Here is a 20,244-nt window from a genome sequence, read left to right as displayed (position 1 = left end):
AAGTTACAAAGCTTTTTTATTCTTCCTTCAGGAACACTATTTTTAACTCTACAAAATAACATAACTTGATTGTTTCTGTGAAGGAAATCAATCCCAATTTTTTTGTTTGTGTTTTTAAAATACACTAAAGCATTATAGGACAAAGGTTTTCCTGAACAACTACCTAAAGTACAAAATCTTTAAAGAAAATTTAGTTGTGCTATGAAATTCTAGAATAAAACCTTTTTGCACTAAAGAACACCAAGGGTAGACTCTTAAACAGTAATAGTGTTTGCTACCTTTCAATATTTATGGATATCATAAGTATTTATTTTTGGTGGTACTGGGGATGGAACCCTTCTACCTCCGGGCTAAACCCCCAGACCTTTTTTTTTTTTTTTTGAAACAGGGTCTCTTAAGCCAGAGAGGCTGGCTTCGAACCTCTGCGATCCTGCTGTCTCCGCTTCCCAAGCACCGGGATTACAAGCGTGTGCCACCGCCCAGTGGGATATCTTGAGTATTTAACACTGACAAGTGGGGCTGGGTTGTAGCTCAGTGGCAGAGAGTCTGTGTACTACATGTATGGCCCTGGCAGGATCCCCAATAACACCAAGATAAAACGAAACTGTGAAGCCGAGCATGGTGGCGCACATTTGTAATCCCAGCACTTGGGAGACTGAGACAGGAGGATTGTGCAGGTTCAAAGCCAGCCTCAGCTACTTAGTGAGGCTCTCAGCAACTTAGTGACACCCTGTTTCCAAATAAAATAGGTCTGGGAGAGTAGTCCATAGGTAGAAAAGCCCCTGGGTTTCATCCCCAGTACCACAAAAACAAAACAAAACTATGACAAGTGACCACAACATGCACAGGGAAGAGGACTGAATACAGAAATGATGGTAAGACTTAATTTTCTAAAACAATCATTTTCATAGTATGTCATAATGAAAATTCAAGTTTTTTGATAATATATAAAATTATATAAATATTATCTCATTGAAAAAATTCTTCACCTTGATACCCTTGTTCTTTCCAATCTTCTCAAGACTGGTATACTTTGGAGGAAGGATATAGAGAGAAATGGACCGGACATGTAAAGCGGTGTCATGGTATAAATATGGTATTAATGGGGGAGCTGGTTCAAAGAAAGTCCCCTCTCGTCATCACTGCAGATACTAAAATTCACAGATACTCAAGTCCCTCATATACAATGGCATAGTATTCCCATATAAACTATGCAATCCTCCCACAGACTGTAAATCATCTTTAGATTACTTATATTACCTGATACAATGTAAATATTACAAAAACAGTTGTTATAATAAATTGTGAAGAGAATGCAAGAAAAAAAGTTTAAATGTATAGTACTGATGTCTTTCTTTTCTGAGTACTTCAATCCAGAGCTGGATAAATCCATGGATGCAGAACCTAAGGACAGATAGCTAACTGCAGCTGCATCAAAACCATGTGACCCTGAAAACCTAAGATATTAACAGGTCCCTTAAAGAAAAAGTTTGCTAATCCCTTCTCTAGATTATCAGAGGAAATATTACTATCAGGAGGACTGGACAAGAACAGGGTTAATAAATGTTAGAAAAGTAAGAAATTGCTGGGCATGGTGGCACAGCTTATAATTCGAGTACTTGGGAGGGCAAGATAGGAAGACTGTAGGTTCTAGGCCAGGTGCAACAACTTAGACCCTGTTTAAACATAAAAAATATAAAAAGGGCTAGAGGTGTAGATCAGAGGTAGAATACCCTTGGGTTCAATCCCTAGTAGCCCCCAAAATGTAAGAAATTAACTGTTACAATTGTCTACTTGCCATGTATAAAATACTTTTTTAAGCACTTCATATGAATTACTGTTTTTAATTTTCAAAACATTCCAACGAGGTGGGGCCTACTATCCTCACTTTTTTAGATAAGACTGAAAGGCTAAAACTAATCAAGCTCAACAGATATGTTGGGTTAACCTTACTTGTAAATGAATTCCATAAATTCATCTTCACACTCTAAAACCAAGTACTCCCAGCCCAATAGCAATTTCCATCCATTCCCACAATAAAAGAGGGTAAGTTCCTATAAACAGAAATAACCAATAGGAATTCTCAAAATGAGCCAATCACATGGCTCATCCGAGGAAAACGATTTGACAGAGGCAATGCAGAAGAACCCCCCCCCAAAAAAAAACAGCTATGAGAGACTATAGAAAATTTTAAAATAAATTTATGCTTTAAAAAACTCTTGAAGTTGTCATGTCTACGTAAAGGACATATGGGACACTTTGAAAATAAACTTTTGACAAGTATCTGTAATCTCAGTACTTGGGAGGCCGAGACAGAAGGATTGCAGGTTTGAAGCCAGTCTCATAAACTTGGCAAAACCCTGTTTTAAAATAAAATAGAAGCCGGGGGTGGTGGTGCATGATTGCAATCCCCGTGCTTGGGAGGTGGAGACAGGAGGATTGCTCAGGTTCAAAGCCAGACACGCTGGCTTAGGAGACCCTGTTTCCAAATAAAAAGTATAAAATAGGTCTGGGAGTGTAGCCCGGAGGTAGAATGGCCCTGAGTCCAACCCCTAGTACAAGAAAGGGGAGGGGGTCAATAGGAGCCAGGCATGATGGCCTATAATCCCAGTATTTGGGAGGCTGAGACAGGAGGATCACAGGTTTAAGGCCAATGAGAGGTAATGTAGTGAGACCCTGTTCCAAAGCCCTTGGGTTCAATCCCTACTACTCTCACATCCTAAAAATGCTAGGAAAAATGGGCAAAGAAAACTAAATTCAACCAGAGCCAAAACTGAAAAAAAAAAAAAAAAACAATAGAAAAGAATGGTAAACAAAGATCACAGGAATAAGACAAAAGAGATCAATAGTCACAATACAATAAAAAGAAATCCTTCTAAATCCTAATTTGTAAAGCATAAATGGTAAAAGCTTATTTTCTGAAAAGTCAGAGGACCTGGAGAATAATTACACTTATGTGTACAGAAAATCTTATAAGAATAGCAGGTTTTGTTTTTCTTGGGGGGGGGGAATATGAAAATTTATTGCTACCACATTTTCATCATTGATATTTATGATCTCGGCCTTTCTTTCTTGCCTTTGAGAGAAGAAGAGAGAGACACTGGCTACTTTAAGGACCTTAAATCGGATTCCAGGAATGTCACCAACAGCATGACCTTTCCGACCAAATCCGGCAACCAGAACTTCATCATTTTCCTCAATAGTTAAAACCATCATTAGACACAAAAGCTGTGATTTTCTTGCCGTTCTTGATTAGCTGGACCCTGACACATTTCCTAATAGCAGAATTTGGCTGTTTGGCTTCAGCACCTACTTTTTCTAGCACAATTCCCTTTGCATGGGAAGCACCACCAAAAAGGTTGGCCTTCAGGGCTGTGCCCAAATGGGCTTTCTTGTACTGTCTATCATGCCACTGCTGGTCCCGTTGGCGACTATGGAGCTTCCTGGCAGTACAAAGACCGCAACACCTGCCCATCCTGCCGGTGCCATGGGCCGCAGCGAAAGCAGATTTTGTCTTATTTTAAATGCTGAAGTCAGTATGTAATGACATTATCTAAAATACAGCTGTTTCTTTTGTGTCAACCCACTCTAAAAACAGCTCTAACTATGGTTTTCTAGACCTTTCAACTCTATTTCACAAAATAGTCCATTCCATTTCTGGACAGTCTAAGTGTTAGAAAGTTCTTTATATTTCCCTGGCTCTCTGTAGTGGCCACCTGCTGGGTTTCAGTTCTGCTCACTGCTGTAAATAGAATAAGGAGAATTCCTCTTCCATTCTAAACTCTTTTAAATATTTGAAGACAGTTATTTCCCCTTCTCTATGTTTCTTCTTTTTCAATAAGCAGTCTTCTTTTGCAAATAATACTTTAAAGTATGGTATCATTTTGGTCTCCTCTGCATATATCATTTTGGTCTCTCCTCTGTATATTCTCTTATCCTCCCCCCCCCCCCCAGTACTGGGGATGAAACCCAAGGGCATTCTAACTCTGAACTACACTCCCAGCCCTATTTTTTATTCTTTATTTTGTAACAGGGTCACACTGAGTTGCAAAGGGCCTCATTAAGTAGCTGAGGCTAGCTGTGAACCTGGATCCTCCTGTCTCAGCCTCCCAAACGCTAGGATTACAAGCATGCGCACTACACCTGGCTTTCTCTTATTAAGAAGCATATTCTCTTAAAACTAATATACGCTTGTAGCTCAGTGGTACAGTGCTTGTGTAGCATACATAAGACCCTAAAGCTGATCCTCAGCATCCTCCATTCGTGCACACACACATACAAACACTTGACTGGCATCAGTAGGAGGTATTACTAAAAAGCTTAAAGCACTAGGAGCTGGGTGTGGTGGCACAAAATAGGACTGGGTTCCATCCCCCATACTGCCTGGGATTAGAAGTGGTTTTTTTGTTTGTTTGTTCGTTTGGGTTTTTTGGGGTGGTACTGGGGTTCCTGGAAGCCCTTCTACCTCTAGGCTACACTCCCAGACCTATTTTATACTTTTTAAATTTGGAAACAGGGTTTCTTAAGCCAACACGGCTGGCTTCAAACCTGTGCGATCCTCTTGTCTCCGCCTCCCAAGCATGGGGATTACAAGCGTGAGCTACCACGCCCAGCAGAAGTGTTTTAGATTATGGATGTTCCTGGATTTTGGAATATCTTCATAGATTTTACTGGCTGAGCATCCCTAATCCAAAAATCCAAAATTTGAAATTTAAGAGTACTCAAAAAGCCTTGAATGCTGGAACATTTGGATTTGTGAATCAGGGACACTCAACCTATACTGATATTTACAATCAGTCCTCCAGAAAACAATGAACTTACCCCTGTGCATCTATATCTCTCTTAAGCACATATTAATAATGCTTTAAGAAACATGCTTTTTAAAAATATACTTTCAAGCCAGCCTTGGTGGCGTATGCTTGTAATTCCAGTACTTGGGAGGCTGAGACAGGAGGATCCCGCAAGTTCGAAGCCAGCCTCAGATACTTAGTGAGGCTCTCAGCAACTTAGTGAGACCCTGTTTCCAAATAAAACGGAAAATAGGCCCGGGAGTGTAGCCTAGAGGTAGAAAGTGGCGCTGGAGCCAGCTATACAGTGAGGCTGGAACTGGAGCCAGCAAGGTTGGGACCAAGGCCTTCTCTACAGCGAGGCTGGAACCAGAGCCAGCGAGGCTGGGACCAGGGCCTGCGATAACAGCAAGGCCAGAATTGGAGCCAGTGAGGCCAGGACCGGGGTCTGCTCCACAGCAAAGGGCAGGCAGATCCCTGCAACCATGTGGTCAGGAAGCACTTGAAGCTGCTGCTGCTTCACTGCATCTCTCAGCAGATTCTCAGATCCAAGTGAGCGCTATTAAAAAAGAAATTGGTTGTGAGTGGATCATCTCATCAAAATGACTCAGCTTCTGCTTTCAGGATTTCAGTAAGTGGGAATCAGTGTGAAAAATAAAAGGAGGACGTCCAAGGAAGAAAGAAACTGCAAATGATCAGATGTGGAGAAGTAGAAACTCTAATACATTATTGGTGGGATTACAAATTAGTGCAACCACTTTGGAAAACAGTATGGAAGATCCTCAGAAGAATGAAAACGAATTTACCGTATGATCTATAAATACCACTTCTGAGTATCTACCCAAAAGAATGAAAACCAAACTACCAAACTAATGCATGAGTATCTATGGTCATAGCTGCACAATTCAACATTGCTAAACTATGGAACCAGGTAAGATGTCCTTCCATAGATGAGTGGATTACAAAACTATGAGATATGTATACAATGGAACTTTACCCAGTCATAAAGGAGAGCAAAATTATGGCATTTACAGGGAAACGTCACAAAAAATAAGAAATCGGATGCTTTCCCTAATATGCAAAAGCTATTACAATTTCAATTCCAATATTATTCCTTTGGTTTAGTTATAAAAGGTACCTTTGTTACAAAAGGTATCTGTCCAGGTATGGTGGCGCATGCTTATCATCTCAGTACTTGGGAGACTGAGACAAGACTGAAGGTTCATAGCCAGCTTCAGCTACTTAGGTGTTTCAAAATAAAGAAAAAATAGGACTGGGGTATAGCTTGGAGGTAAAATGCCCTTGGGTTAAATTCCCAATATCTAGTACTACATAATAAAAGTACTTTTATTTCAAAACTTTTATACGGTCAATATATACATCTTCACAAGAGAGAATTCAAATCTACACTTAGTAAACAATTTATCTATAATATTCTAAAAATAAACTATGAATAGGAGGGTTATAAAGAATGCTATGTTAATTCAAGTGATAATTTGATCACAAAACCATGCTTTGTATTTTTAATTGCTTTTCTTTAAAGAGGAGGGGTGGGATAGTGGTGCTAGAATCACGTATATGAAAAAATCTGTTCCCCTTCAGGCAAGAATCTCCACTTAAAGCAAGCATTACTATTCTCGTGGCTCTACTGACACAGCTCCCTTCACTAGCTCACTGCTACTCCACATTGTTCACGCACACTGCAGCCAGAAAGAGCTTTCAAGATATAAATCTTATCATGGCCATTATCCTCCTTAGGTGATTAAATGGTTTCTTTTAGCACTAAGGTCAGGCTCCACAGTATCCCTCAAAGTTCTGCCCCTTTCGACTTCATTTTGTTCTGTAACCCCTATTTACTTTCGATGCCAGTCACCCTGGCCCTTCTCCTCTCAATTCCATAAATATGATATACTTGATTCTGCTACAGGATTTTGCCCAAACTATTATCACTGCCTGAAATGTCCTTTCTTCCTTCTCCACTTAATGCTTCCTCTCCTCCTTACATCTCAACACAAGCATTATTTCATAAGTTATCTTTCCTAGACTCTTTTAAATCAAAACTTCATATATTCGAGATAGGTGTGGTGGCGCATGCTTGTAATCCCCATGTTTGGGAGGCTGAGACAGAAGGATCACACAGGTTCGAAGCCAGCCTCAACTACCGAGTGAGGCTCTCAGCAACTTAGTGAGACTCTGTTTCCAAATAAAGTATAAAATAGGTCTGGGAGTGTAGCCTGGAGGTAGAAAGCCCCTGGGCTTCACCCCCAGTACCACACACACACACACACACACACACACACACACACACAAAAAAAAAAACCTTTTTGTATTCTCAGATGCCTCATACCAGGCATCTTACCTGTCACTGTTTTAAATCAGTATTTTTTTTTTTTTTTTTTTTTTTTTTTTGTGGTACTGGGGTTCCTGGAAGCCCTTCTATCTCCGGGCTACACTCCCACGGGCTACACTCCCAGACCTATTTTTTAACATTTTTATGTGGAAACAGAGTCTCTTAAGCCAGCGAGGCTGGCTTCGAACCAGCGCGATCCTCCTGTCTCCACCTCCCAAGCGCTCCCAAGCCGCGTGTGCCACCACGCCCGGCCTAGTATTTGGTTTTTATCTGTGTGACTGGCTATCTCTAGTGTGACTGGACTGTTCTCTAGGGCAGAATCATTTGTTTCGTTCACCCGGAATATTAAAATTGACATAAAGTATTATATCAGATTAATACTTAAATAAGTAAATGAACACCCTAATAATAAAAATTAACTCATGATGCATACAGAACTGTGCCTCCTGATATATACTTTAAAAAGGACCCCCCCATACCTAGGACGAGTGTGGGAGCACACATCTATAATCCCAGTACTTGGGAGACCCGAGACTGGAGGATCGCGGGTTCAAGGTCGGGTTCAAGGTCAGCCTTGGCAACTTAGCAAAGCACTTGGCAACTTGACGAGCTCCTCCCTGTTTCAAAATAAAAAATAAAATGGGACTGGGGGTGCAGCACAGAGGTAGAACACCCCTAGTAAGACCTGGTTTCAAAATAAAAATGAAAAGGTCTGTAAGTATAGCTAAATTGCCCTGGATTCAATCCCCCACAGCAAAAATAAATAAAGAAAAAGAATAAACAAAAATAAGTCTAAGTAAAACACTCAGGCTTACTAAAATTGTTACCTTAAGGCAGATTAAGTTTCTAAAGTAAACATTTTTATATTAAAACGATAATATATAAAAGAAATGATCTTTACCAAAAGTCCTCAGACTGTAACTTTTCTTTCTTTCTTTCTTTCTTTCTTTCTTTCTTTCTTTCTTTCTTTCTTTCTTTCTTTCTTTCTTTCTTTTTTTTTGGTGGTACTGGGGTTCCTGGAAACCCTTCCACCTCCAGGCTACATTCCCAGACCTATTTTATATACTTTTTTTTTTTTTTTCATTTTGAAACAGGGTCTCTTAAGCCAGCAAGGCTGGCTTCAAACCTGCGCAATTCTCCTGTCTCCGCCTCCCAAGCGGGGCGAGTGCGCCACCTCGCCCGGCTGTAACTTTTCTTTCTAAATACTAAATAATGGGGATGCCCTTAATTAACAGAAGGGGGGAAAAATCACCATACCCAAAAATATTCTATACTGTGCCTTTGGGAATGAAACATATTCCTGAATCCATGAACTGTCATAAACCAGTAAATTTCCACATATTGTTTAGCAAAAAGTGCACAGTCAATAAGTGTCTGATCAAAGGAAGTGGGACCAACTTTTCCGCGTATTACCATCTATCTACCTAGTAAAATGAATATTCTTTAGCAACTACTATCATCAGAGGTAACAAGGTATCTTTAAATCATAATAAAATTTTTTAAGATAGTGACATACTTCTATGGTTGAATAAACACCATGTTATTTTATTTTTTATTTTTTTTTTTGTGGTACTGGGGATGGAACCCAGGGGCTTTCTACCTCTGGGCTACACTCCCAGACCTATTTTCTATTTTATTTGGAAACAGGGTCTCACTAAGTTGCTGAGAGCCTCACTAAGTAGCTGAGTCTGGCTTCGAACCTGCGTGATCCTCCTGTCTCAGCCTCCCAAGAGCAGGGATTACAAGCGTGCGCCACCACGCCCGGCTAACACCATGTTATTCTTAAAAGATGCATTTGCCCATGTTTAAATTTTGCTAAGTACAGGTAAGTGTAATCAATTCTGGAATCCTTAGACACATTTCCATATACAGAGGTATTTACTCTAATTTTATTCCCTTAACTGTTCTGCTAAATAAACTATTATATTCATAATCTTAAAATGAAAATGTAGAAATTTAAAATAATTTCTAGAGCAAAAAGTACAATTGTCATAATGTTTCTGATATTGCTATTTTTTAAAGGCTATTTAATTTCTTTTATTCAACTGAAATGCTGTGACCTTTCCTAGAATGGAGAGTACCAACAGCAACTCAAGTTTTTTCAATTAAGAAACTGTTCTTAAGCCAGGCCTGGTGGCTCAAGCTTGTAATCCCAGTGCTTGGGAGGCTAAGACAGGTTCATAGCCAGCCTCAGCCACTTAGTGAGGCCTTCTGCAACTTGGTGAGACTTGTTTCAAAATAAAGAATATAAATAAGGGATGGGGATGTAGCTCAGAGGTAGAATACCCTTGGGTTTAATCCCCTGTACTGCAAAGAAAAAATGAAACATACAGAAATTCTGTCCATTGTATTTTTTCACATAATCAAAATTAAAACTATGCATCATTTATCCCCATTATAAAGATTACACAATATACAAGGTTTTCTCCATTTTTTTTTTTTTTTGAGTGGTACTGGAGTTTGAGCCCAGGAGCATTCTATCTCTGAGTTACATCCTTTTTTATTTTGAAACAAGGTCTCACACTAAGTTGCTGAGGATCTGGCTAATAGCTGAGGCTGGCCTCAAACCTACTATCGTCCTGTCCCAGCCTCCCAAACTCTGGGATTAAAGGTGTGTGCCACCACACCCAGTGTATGTTTCCAGATTTTAAGTGTATTTTCTCTTCAATATATTATGCTTTGTTATATAACAATGGCAACAACAATAAGCAAATGTTTACTGAGTGCTTACTATGCACTAGGAACTGCTATAAGAAATATTCATAATATGAGGGCTGGGAATGCCGCTCTGTGGTAGAACGCCTGCTCAGCATGTGCAAGGCCCTGGTTCAATTCTCAATAACACCAAAAAGAAATGAAAAGTTGTCATAATAAGCTTATGATGTAGGTACTAGTACTGTGCTCAATGTACCATATCTAGAAAGAAAAGTCACGATTCACACTCAAGCAGCCTGGCTCCACAGTTCACACCCTGAACATGCTAACTCGCCTCTGCTCGTGTGTGCACGTAAAGCACAGGATGCCTTTGGAAGAAAATGAAGCAGCATGGGACATGGAAAGGGAGGTCTTCCTCTGGCACTTTGTATGTATTTCTTCAAGGTCAGAGAGGAAGGCAGTGTGGGTAGAGGAGATATTACAGACACTGAACTGTAGGGGAAAAGGCAAAGACTCAAGAGAATCACAAAGAATCTAATGAAAAAACTTAAACAACAAGGAGTCCAGGTGGCCTGAGCGTTTCCTGTGAGAAGTCGAGTGAGCAAAGGAGTGAACAGCTGTGATGTTTCTAACAGCAGGCTAGTAAGCTGCCATGTCTCTGCAGAACGACCAAAGGCTGTGAGCAGGGACGTGAGGGGAAAAACAGCTCTATGAGCACTGTGAGCTAGAGCAGAGGAATGAGAAACTGCAGCAGACCAGGCAGGAGGGCAAGAAAACAGCCTCGTGTGAAACTCTGTGTGTGTGGAGTATTCTTCCTCCAAGCTACACTCCCAGACTATTTTATTTACTTACTCTCTTTTTCTTTCTCTCTGTCTGTCTCGTTCTTTTGGTACTAGAAATAGGACCCAGGGGCATTTTACCTCTAAGCTACATCCCAGCTCTATTTTATTCTTTTATTTTGAAATAAGGTCTCACTAAGTGCCAGGGGGCCTCACTAAGTAGCTGAGGCTGGCTGTGGAACCTGTTGTCCTCCTGTTTCAGCCTCCCAAGTACTGAGATTACAAAGTTACACCACCACACCCGGCTTTATTTATTTATTTGTTTGTTTGTTTATTTTGTGGTACTGGGGTTCCTGGAAGCCCTTCTAGCTCCAAGGTACACTCCTAGACTTTTTATCTGGAAACAGGGTCTCTTAAGCCAGGGCAGCTGGCTTTGAACCAGCGCAATCCTCCTGTCTCCACCACCCAAGCATGGGGATTACAAGCCTGCGCCACCACGCCCAGCACTATTTTTTTGTTTTGAAACAAGGTCTCCTTAGGTTGCTGAAAGTTCTTCTAAATTGCTAAGGCTGTCCTCCAATCTATGATTCTCCTATTTTAGCCTCCCAAGTACTGGGATCACAGGCCTACACCACCACACCTGGCTCAACAAACAGTTAAAAAAAAAAAAAAAACTACAACTCAGTGAGACCCTGTTTCAAAAATAAAGAATAAAAAACAGGGTTGGGGGTATAGCTCAGAGGTAGAATGCCCCTGGGTTCCATTCCTAGTTATGACAAAAAAAAAAAAAAAATTCAACTGGGCACAAGCTTGTAATCCCAGTACTTGGGAGGTTGAGAAAGGAGAATTCCAGGTTTGCAGCCAGCCTTAGGTACTTAGGCCCTTCACAACTTAGAAAGACCCTGTTTCAAAATAAAGAATAAAAAATAGGGCTTGGGATGTAGCTCAGAGGTAAAATGACCCTGGGTTCAATCCCCAGTAACACACACACACACACACACACACACACACACACCTGTTATTGTCTCTTAGTCTTTAGCAAACATATTCCCCTGAATATGTAAATAAAGATGCCATTCCTAGTGCCCTGAACAATACCTGAGAAACAGGAGATGCTCCGGTTGAGTCTATATTTAAAGCTGTACTTTGTATAACATTAATGCCTATGACCTTTTTTACCATATTCAATTATTTATTTCAGTAATCCAAGCAATCTTTTAAAAAATCTGATAAAACTAGAACAGGACTTGGGATCAAAAAGGGACAATTATAAAAAAGAAGAATAGTTCAGCTACACTGCTGTGAAGCAAATGAGATAAGGTATATAACACTTAACACAGAGCCTGGGAAAAAAGTATCCACGTAAAAAAAAACCCTACTATTACACCAGTATTTTACTCTTGTATAACTAAAATGTTACTAGTATTTCGAGAAGAATTTTGGAGAGGTAATTTAAGGCAAGAATGTATAGCACTGTCATATCAAGACCCCCAAATTTAGGAGAAAGCATTAAATATAAATTGATTCATAACATTAAACGGTCCACAGGTCTTTAAAAAGCACATATATATCAAGTGGAATGAGGGATGATGAGGGATGTGTTGAAGACTGAGGAGCTAATATTAACAACCCCTTCTGGGACTCTACAGGACAACCTGGATCCAAAACCAGGCTTTCTAAGTTATAAGAGCCTGGGCAAATTATTTGTCCTCATTAATATTCTCTTTTGTTAATAAAATTAGGTTGGACTATGATACTGCTTTTGATAATTAAACAGTATGTTAGGCACAAAGCTTAATGTTTTTTTAAATGCCTTCCTTTCCAAAGTAAAGTGAAAGGAGAGAATCAATATTTAAGTTGATTAAAAAAAAAAACAACAACAATGTTGTGGCAGGCGTGGTAGTGCAGGCTTGTAATACTCGCACTTGGAAGGCCGAGACAGGAGGATCGTGCAGGTTCGAAGCCAGCCTTGCTGGCTTGAGATACCCTGTTTACAAATTAAAAAAATATATAAAATAGGTTTGGGAGTGTAACCCGGAGGTAGAAGGGTTTCCAGGAACCAAAAAAAAAAAAAAAAAAAAAAAAAAAGTCACATTAGAAAACTACTATTAGGGACTTCCAGGAAGATGGCGACGGAAAAAAGCGGCACTTACAAGTCCCGCTAACAATCGATCTCTATTACCACAAAACCAGCGCCTTTCAGAGCCAGAAAACACCACCAGCAAAGAAATAAAAACTGTAAATACAAGGGACAGAGAAAAAGAGGGATGGAAAAACGAGACACCAGAAAGAAACCAGCCCGAAGTGCCGCTCTCAAAACCAGAGAAGAACTACGCCAACCTCACGGCTGAAGACGCGACAGCAATGCCTTACTGCCGGCAGCAGCGGCGAATTCACCGGACGGCTAAATACCAAAGCACTCAACCAGCCACCACGGTCCAGAAAGGAGGGGTGGACAGTGAGCCGAAGTGAGCAGTTGCTTAACAGCCAGGTTGCAGTCAGCAGTTTTTTTTGGCGCAGGGAACATCTAAAGCTCCCAAAGGCCGGGCACAGCACACCTGGCAGGGACTCGGAGCAGAGCTCAAAACCAGAGAAGAAATATGCCAGTCTCACAGCCGAGGGCGTTGTAATGGTGTTATACTGCCAACGGCGGCAGCTGCGAATCCACCGAGTCTACTACAACTCCATCAGTGCTCTCAATAACCGTGAGTCAAATTGCAGCCCCTAGGGGAGAAATCCCAGTATTGCACTCCCAGGGACTTGCACAGATAGTCTCCCTGGTTCGGAGATTTTAGCAGTGCTACCCAGTGGGGGAGTGGCGGTGGCAGAGATATCACACCATAGTCACAACTCCCCGCTGGAGAACGCCCAACTTGGTACCCCTCACGGTCTAAGCAGCCCCAATTGACTCCCTGGGTCTGAGACTTTGCGATATAACCCAGTAAAGGAGTAGTGGTGACTGAGATACCACAGACTTGAGATCCAGAGCACCTTAAGTGAACTCATAGTGACCCAGGGAAGAAACCAGAGAAGGCACAAACTTCCAAAATCATGGGAAAGAGAAATAACAATGGAGCAGTGAATGCCCACAACCCCACAACATCAGAATCTGATAACACAGAAATCCAAAGATCTCTGGAAGATCAAATCAGGAAAATAACTTTAGAAATAATAGAGGACTTTCGAAAAGAATTCAGAGAGAGTCAAAAAGAGATAAAGGATGCAATCATTGAAATAAAGGCCTCAATTCAAGGTATAAACAACAGATTAGACCACATGGAGAATAGAATCTCGCTTATTGAAGATGATCACTCCAAAAGTGAACGCATAGTTTCTAATTTAGAAAAAAAATCCGACAGCAGGAATGTGACACTGAAGAAATATGGGCCCATTTTAAGAGAGCTAACCTAAGAATAAATGAAATAGAGGAGGGAAAAGAAGGTGAAACCAAAGGGATCAATAATCTCTTCAAGGAAGTAATAGCAGAAAATTTTCCAAACAGAGCAAGAGGTCGATACACAGGTCCAGGAAACTTATAGAACTCCCTTTAGACAGGATCAGAGAAGAGGATCCCCATGCCACATAATTGTCAAAATAACCAATGTGGAAGCCAAGGAGAGAATCTTAAAGGCAACAAAAACAAAAGGCCACGTGACATTCAGAGGCAAGCCAATCAGAATCACTCCAGACTTTCCAAACCAAGTCATGAAAGCCAGAAAGGCTTGGAGTAACATATTCCAAATTCTGAAAGAAAACAACTTCCAGCCAAAAATTTCCTACCCAGAAAAACTATCCATCAAATTAGATGGGGAAATAAGAAGCTTCCATGACAAACAGTAACTGAAGGAATTTATGTCTTCAAAACCAGCACTAGAGAAAATACTCAAGGAGATTAACTGCAAAGAGGAAATGGGTAATACACACCAGAACCAAAGAAACAAGAATTCCCATCCAACAGACCACTAAGCAAAGAAGAATAAACAGTATCTCAAACAGAAATAAGATCTTAACATGTTGGGAATTAAAAATTATCTCTCTATAATCACACTGAATGTAAACGGCCTCAACTCCCCAATAAAAAGACATAAAGTGGCAAAATGGATTAAAAGCCAGAATCCATCCATCTGCTGCTTACAAGAAACACACCTTACAAGTAAAGATAGCAACAAACTCTAGGTAAAGGGCTGGAGGAAGGTAATACATGCTAATGGTACTCGAAGACAAGCAGGAGTAGCAACTATGATACCAGACAAGTTAGACTTCAAACTCAAACTTATTAGAAGAGACAAAGAAGGTCACCTTTTACTAGTAAAAGGAATAGTCCAGCAAGAGGAAATAACAATAATCAACATCTATGCCCCAAACATAGGGGCAGCTACTTTCATAAATCAAACTCTTTGTGACATGAAGTTACACATAAATCCCAACACAATAATACTGGGACTTCAACACACCTCTCACAATACTAGACCGATCTTCCAGACAAAGGATCAGTAAAGATGCCTCAGAACTAAAGAACACCATTAACCAAATGGACCTGTTGGACACATATAGAATATTTCACCCAACTACAGTGGAGTTCACATTTTTCTCAGCTGCTCACGGAACCTTCTCCAAAATAGATCACATCCTGGGACACAAAAAGAGCACTAGCAAATTTAAAAAATGTTATATACTTCCCTGTGTCATTTCAGACCATAATGGAATGAAACTAGAAATCAACTATAAGAAGACCCAGAGAAACAACATAAACATGTGGAGACTGAACACCACACTTCTGAAGAATGGGTCATAGAAGATGTAAGAGGTGAAATCAAGAAATTTCTAGAAACAAATGAAAATAAAGATACAACATATCAAAACCTCTGGGACACTTTGAAGGCAGTATTAAGAGGAAAATTTATAGCACTGAGTGCTCACATAAGAAAAACAGAAAATCTTCAAATAAATAGCCTTATGGCACACCTCAAAGCCCTTGAAAAGCAGGAACAATTGAACCCCAAAGCCAGCAGAAGATGGGAAATTATTAAAATTAGAGCAGAAATTAACGAAATAGAGAATAAAAAACAATACAGAAAATCAACAACACCAAAAGTTGGTTTTTTGAAAAAATTAACAAGATTGATAAACCACTAGCCAACCTAACTAAAAAAAAAAGAGAGAATCAACCCAAATTATGAAGATAAGAGATGAAAAAGGAGACATTATTACTGACAGCGTAGAAATCCAGAGGATTATCAGAAACTACTTTGAAAAACTATACTCTAACAAAATGGAAAATCTGGAGGAAATCGACAACTTCCTAGAAAAATACAACCTTCCTAAACTGAGTCAAGAAGATATAGAACACTTAAACCAACCAATAATAATCAAAGAGATTGAAACAGCAATAAAGAGCTTACCATCAAAGAAAAGCCCAGGACCAGATGGTTTCCCAAGTGAATTCTATAAAACCTTTATAGAAGAGCTAACCCCAATACTACTCAAACTATTTCACGAAATAGAAAAAACCGGGACTCTCCCAAATACATTCTATGAAGCCAACATCACACTAATACCCAAACCGAATAAAGACAGTTCAAGGAAGGAAAACTATAGGCCTACATCTCTGATGAACTTGGATGCAAAACTATTAAACAAAATACTAGCAACACGCATTCAAAACCAAATCAAGAAAATCATACACCATGACCAGGTAGAGTTCATCCCAGGAATGCAAGGCTGGTTCAATATATGAAAATCAATCCATGTAATTCATCATGTAAACAGAATCAAAGACAAAAATCACATGATCATCTCAATAGACGCTGAAAAAGCATTTGATAAAATTCAACATCCATTTATGATAAAAAACACTGCAGAGAATTGGAATAGAAGGAACATTTCTCAACATTATTTTTTTTTCTTTTTTTTTTTTTAATTTTATTTTATTGGTGCACTGTATTCATACATCATAGTGGGATACAAACTTTTGTAGACATACATGCACACATCGCCCAGTCAGCCCCCACCCGATCCCCACCCCATTCTCTCCCCATCCCTCCTTCCCATGCTTGGCTTAGTGGTTGACATCTAGTATTATAGCAATTTATCCAAAATTAAAAATGATAATCTCACATAACAGTTTCATTTGTCTGATACCAAGCGTTTGATGATTTAAAGATAGCATTTCAATATTTCTTTTTGCTTTCCTTCTTACTAGAGCATATTTTTTTCTGTTTTTTAGGTGAAACTATCATATATTTATATATTTATTTTTCAGAAAAAAATCTATCCTAATATGGAATATGAATTCTAGATACCCAAAACGATCTTGAAAAAGAACAAAGCTAGAAGATATATATTTTCTGATTTCAAACCATATAAAGCTACAATAATTGAAACAGTGTAGTACTGTTCTAAAGGCAGATATATAGACCATTGGAGTTAAATACAAGCCTAGAGCTAAATTCTTCCCTATATTCAAGTCAAGTTATATTCATGTCAAGTTATTTTTGACAAGGTTTCCACGAACATTTGGTGGTGGAAATAATAATCTTTTAACTAAATATTGTTGAAAATAATAATTACATGGAAAAGAATAAAATTGGACCTTTACCTAATCCCATATACAAGTATTAACTCAAAATAGATAAAAGACCTAAATATAAATCTTAAGACTATAAACTTTTAGGAGAAAATCTGGGTCATAAAACCTCACAACATTGAAATTGGCAGTGATTTCTTGGATATGATTTCAATGGTACAGGCAACAGAAGAATATACAAACTCCCTAAAAAATAAAAGAAAATATTGTATATCCAAAGACAATGTAAACAGAGTTAAAAGTTACTAATAGAATTGGATAAAATATTTCCAAATGCTATATCTGAAGGTATATTAATATTCCAACTAGAAATCCTAAAAATTAACAACAATAAAGGCAAAAAATACAACTTAGAGATAGGTAAAAGACTAACATAAATAATGAATCTCCACAGATAACCAATCTTAGTTGTCTGTTGGATGGAAACTCTTGTTTCTCTGGATCTGGTGTGTGTTACCTATTTCTTCTTTGTAGTTAATCTCTTTGAGTATTTTCTCTAGCGCTGGTTTTGAAGACATAAATTCCTTCAGTTTCTGTTCGTCATGGAAGCTTCTTATTTCTCCATCTAATTTGATAGAAAGTTTTGCTGGATAGGAAATTTTTGGCTGGAAGTTGTTTTCTTTCAGAGTTTGGAATATGTTACTCCAAGCCCTTCTGGCTCTCATGACTTGGTTTGGGAAGTCTGGAGTGATTCTAATTGGTTTGCCTCTGAATGTCAGTTGGCCCTTTGTTTTTGTTGCCTTTAAGATTCTCTGCTTGGCTTCCACATTGGTCATTTTGACAATTATATGGCGTGGGGATCCTCTTCTCCGATCCTGTCTAAAGGGAGTTCTATAAGTTTCCTGGATCTGTGTATCAACCACTTGCTCTATATTTGGAAAATTTTCTGCTATTACTTCCTTGAAGAGATTGTTGATCCCTTTGGTATCACTTTCTTTTCCCTCCTCTATTCCAATTATTCTTAGGTTAGCTCTCTTAAGATGGGCCCATATTTCTTCAATGTCAGATTCCTGCTGTTGGATATTTTTTTCTAGATTAGAAACTATGCATTCATTTTTGGATTGCTCATCTTCTAAGAGCGAGATTCTGTTCCCCATGTGGTCTAATCGGTTGTTTGTGCTTTGAATTGAGGCCTTTACTTCATTAATTGCATCCTTTATCTCTTTTTGGCTCTCTCTGAGTTCTTTTCGAAGCACCTCTATTATTTCTACAGTTATTTTCCTGATTTGATCTTCTAGAAATCTCTGATTTTCTGTTTTATCAGGTTCTGATGTTGTGGGGTTGTGCACATTCATTACTCCAGTGTTATTCCTCTTTCCCATGATTTTGGAGGTTTGTGCCTTCTCTGGGTTCTTCCCTTGGATCACTATGGCTTCACTTAAGGTGCTCTGGATCTCGAGTCTGTATTATCTCAGACCCCACTACTCCTTTACTGGGTTGTATCACAGAGTCTCCGACCCAGGGAGTCGATAGAGGCTGCTTTAAACTATGGGGGGTGCCAGGTTGCACGTTCTCCTATGGTGTGATATCTCTGCCACCACCACTCCCTCACTGGGTCAAGTCCCAGGAGGCCCAATACTGCGATTTCTCCTCTGTGGCCCACAATTTGACTCACTGTTCTTGAGTACGCAGATGTAGCTGTACTGGACTCGGTGAATTCACTGCTGCTGCCGCTGCCGGTGGCAATATGGCGCCTCTGCCACACCCTCGGCCATGAGGCTGGCGTATTTTTTCTTCTCTGGTTTTGATTTCCACTCTGAATCCCTGCAGCGTGTGCTGAGCTCAGCCACTGGGAGCTTTAAATGCTGTCTGCGGAAAGATCCCGCCAGGCTGTTCCGCAGCGGCTCACCTGGCTTGCTGTAGCCGTCCGTTGAGTTCGCCGCTGCCGCCGGCAGTATGGCACTGCTGCCGCGTCCTCGGGCGCGTGTGTCTCCTCTGTGGCCCTGAGCTCTGTTCTCAGTCCGCTTTCTCTCTGGAGCCTGGTGGTTTTTTTTTTGTTTTTCTGGTGATGGTGCTTTCTGGCTATGAAAGGCGCTCTTTTTGTGGTAATGGAGATTGGTTGTTAGCGGGACTCTTAAGCCCCGCTTTTCTCGGTCGCCATCTTCCCGGAAGTCGAGACTGTTTTTCTTTCTCAACATTATTAAGGCAATCTAACAATAAGCCCACTGCCAACATCATATTAAATGGGGAAAAACTTCAAGAATTCCCCCTAAAAACTGGAACGAGACAAGGATGTCCACTATCACCACTTCTTTTCAATATAGTACTAGAGAATCTAGCCAGAGCAATAAGGCAAGAAAAGGAAATCAAAGGAGTACAAATAGAAAAGAAGAACTCAAGCTTTCACTATTTGCAGATGACATGATACTATATTTAGAAAACCCAACAAACTCAACCAAAAGGATCAACAAATTCAGCAAAGTATCTGGATACAAAATCAATCTTAAAAAATCAGAAGCTTTCCTGCACACCAACCATAAATCCACTGAAAAAGAAATTCAGAAAACATTTCCACTCAGGATCTCCCACAAAAAAAATAAAATACCTAGGAATAAACTTGACCAAGGAGGTAAAAGATCTCTACAAAGAAAATTATAAAACACTGAAAAAAGAAATTGAAGAAGATCTTAGAAGATGGAAAGATCTTCCATGTTCATGGATTGGCAAAATAAATATAATTAAAATGGCCATCCTCCCAAAAGTGATCTACAGATTTAACGCAATGCCCATTAAACTACCAAGATCATTCCTCAGAGACATAGAAAAATCAGTCCTTAAATTTATTTGGAATAACAAAAAGCCCAGAATAGCCAAGGTAGTTCTCACCAACAAAAAACACGCAGGAGGAATCACTATACCTGACTTTAAACTATACTACAAAGCCACTGTAATAAAAACAGCATGGTACTGGCAAAAGAACAGATATATAGACCAATGGAGCAGAATAGAAGACCCAGAAACAAGTCCACACACTTTCAGCCAATTGGTTTTTGGCAAAGGGGCCAAAAACATACACTAGAAAAAAGACAGCCTCTTCAACAAATGGTGTTGGCAAAACTGGTTAACCATATGCAGAAAATTGGAAAT

General features: G+C 39.6%; 1 pseudogene across 1 annotated transcript; it reads right to left on the bottom strand.

Annotated features, from left to right (window-relative positions):
• Positions 1–3,050: 3,050 nt before the first annotated feature.
• LOC308260505 (small ribosomal subunit protein uS12-like) lies at positions 3,051–3,475 on the bottom strand (annotated as a pseudogene). The gene has a single exon. The product of its transcript is annotated as a small ribosomal subunit protein uS12-like (transcript).
• Between the last annotated feature and the right edge of the window lie 16,769 nt (positions 3,476–20,244).

Source organism: Muscardinus avellanarius (assembly GCF_963383645.1).
Source record: "Muscardinus avellanarius genome assembly, chromosome: 3".
NCBI classification, from domain to species: domain Eukaryota; kingdom Metazoa; phylum Chordata; class Mammalia; order Rodentia; family Gliridae; genus Muscardinus; species Muscardinus avellanarius.
This window is presented reverse-complemented; position numbering and strand designations above follow the sequence as displayed.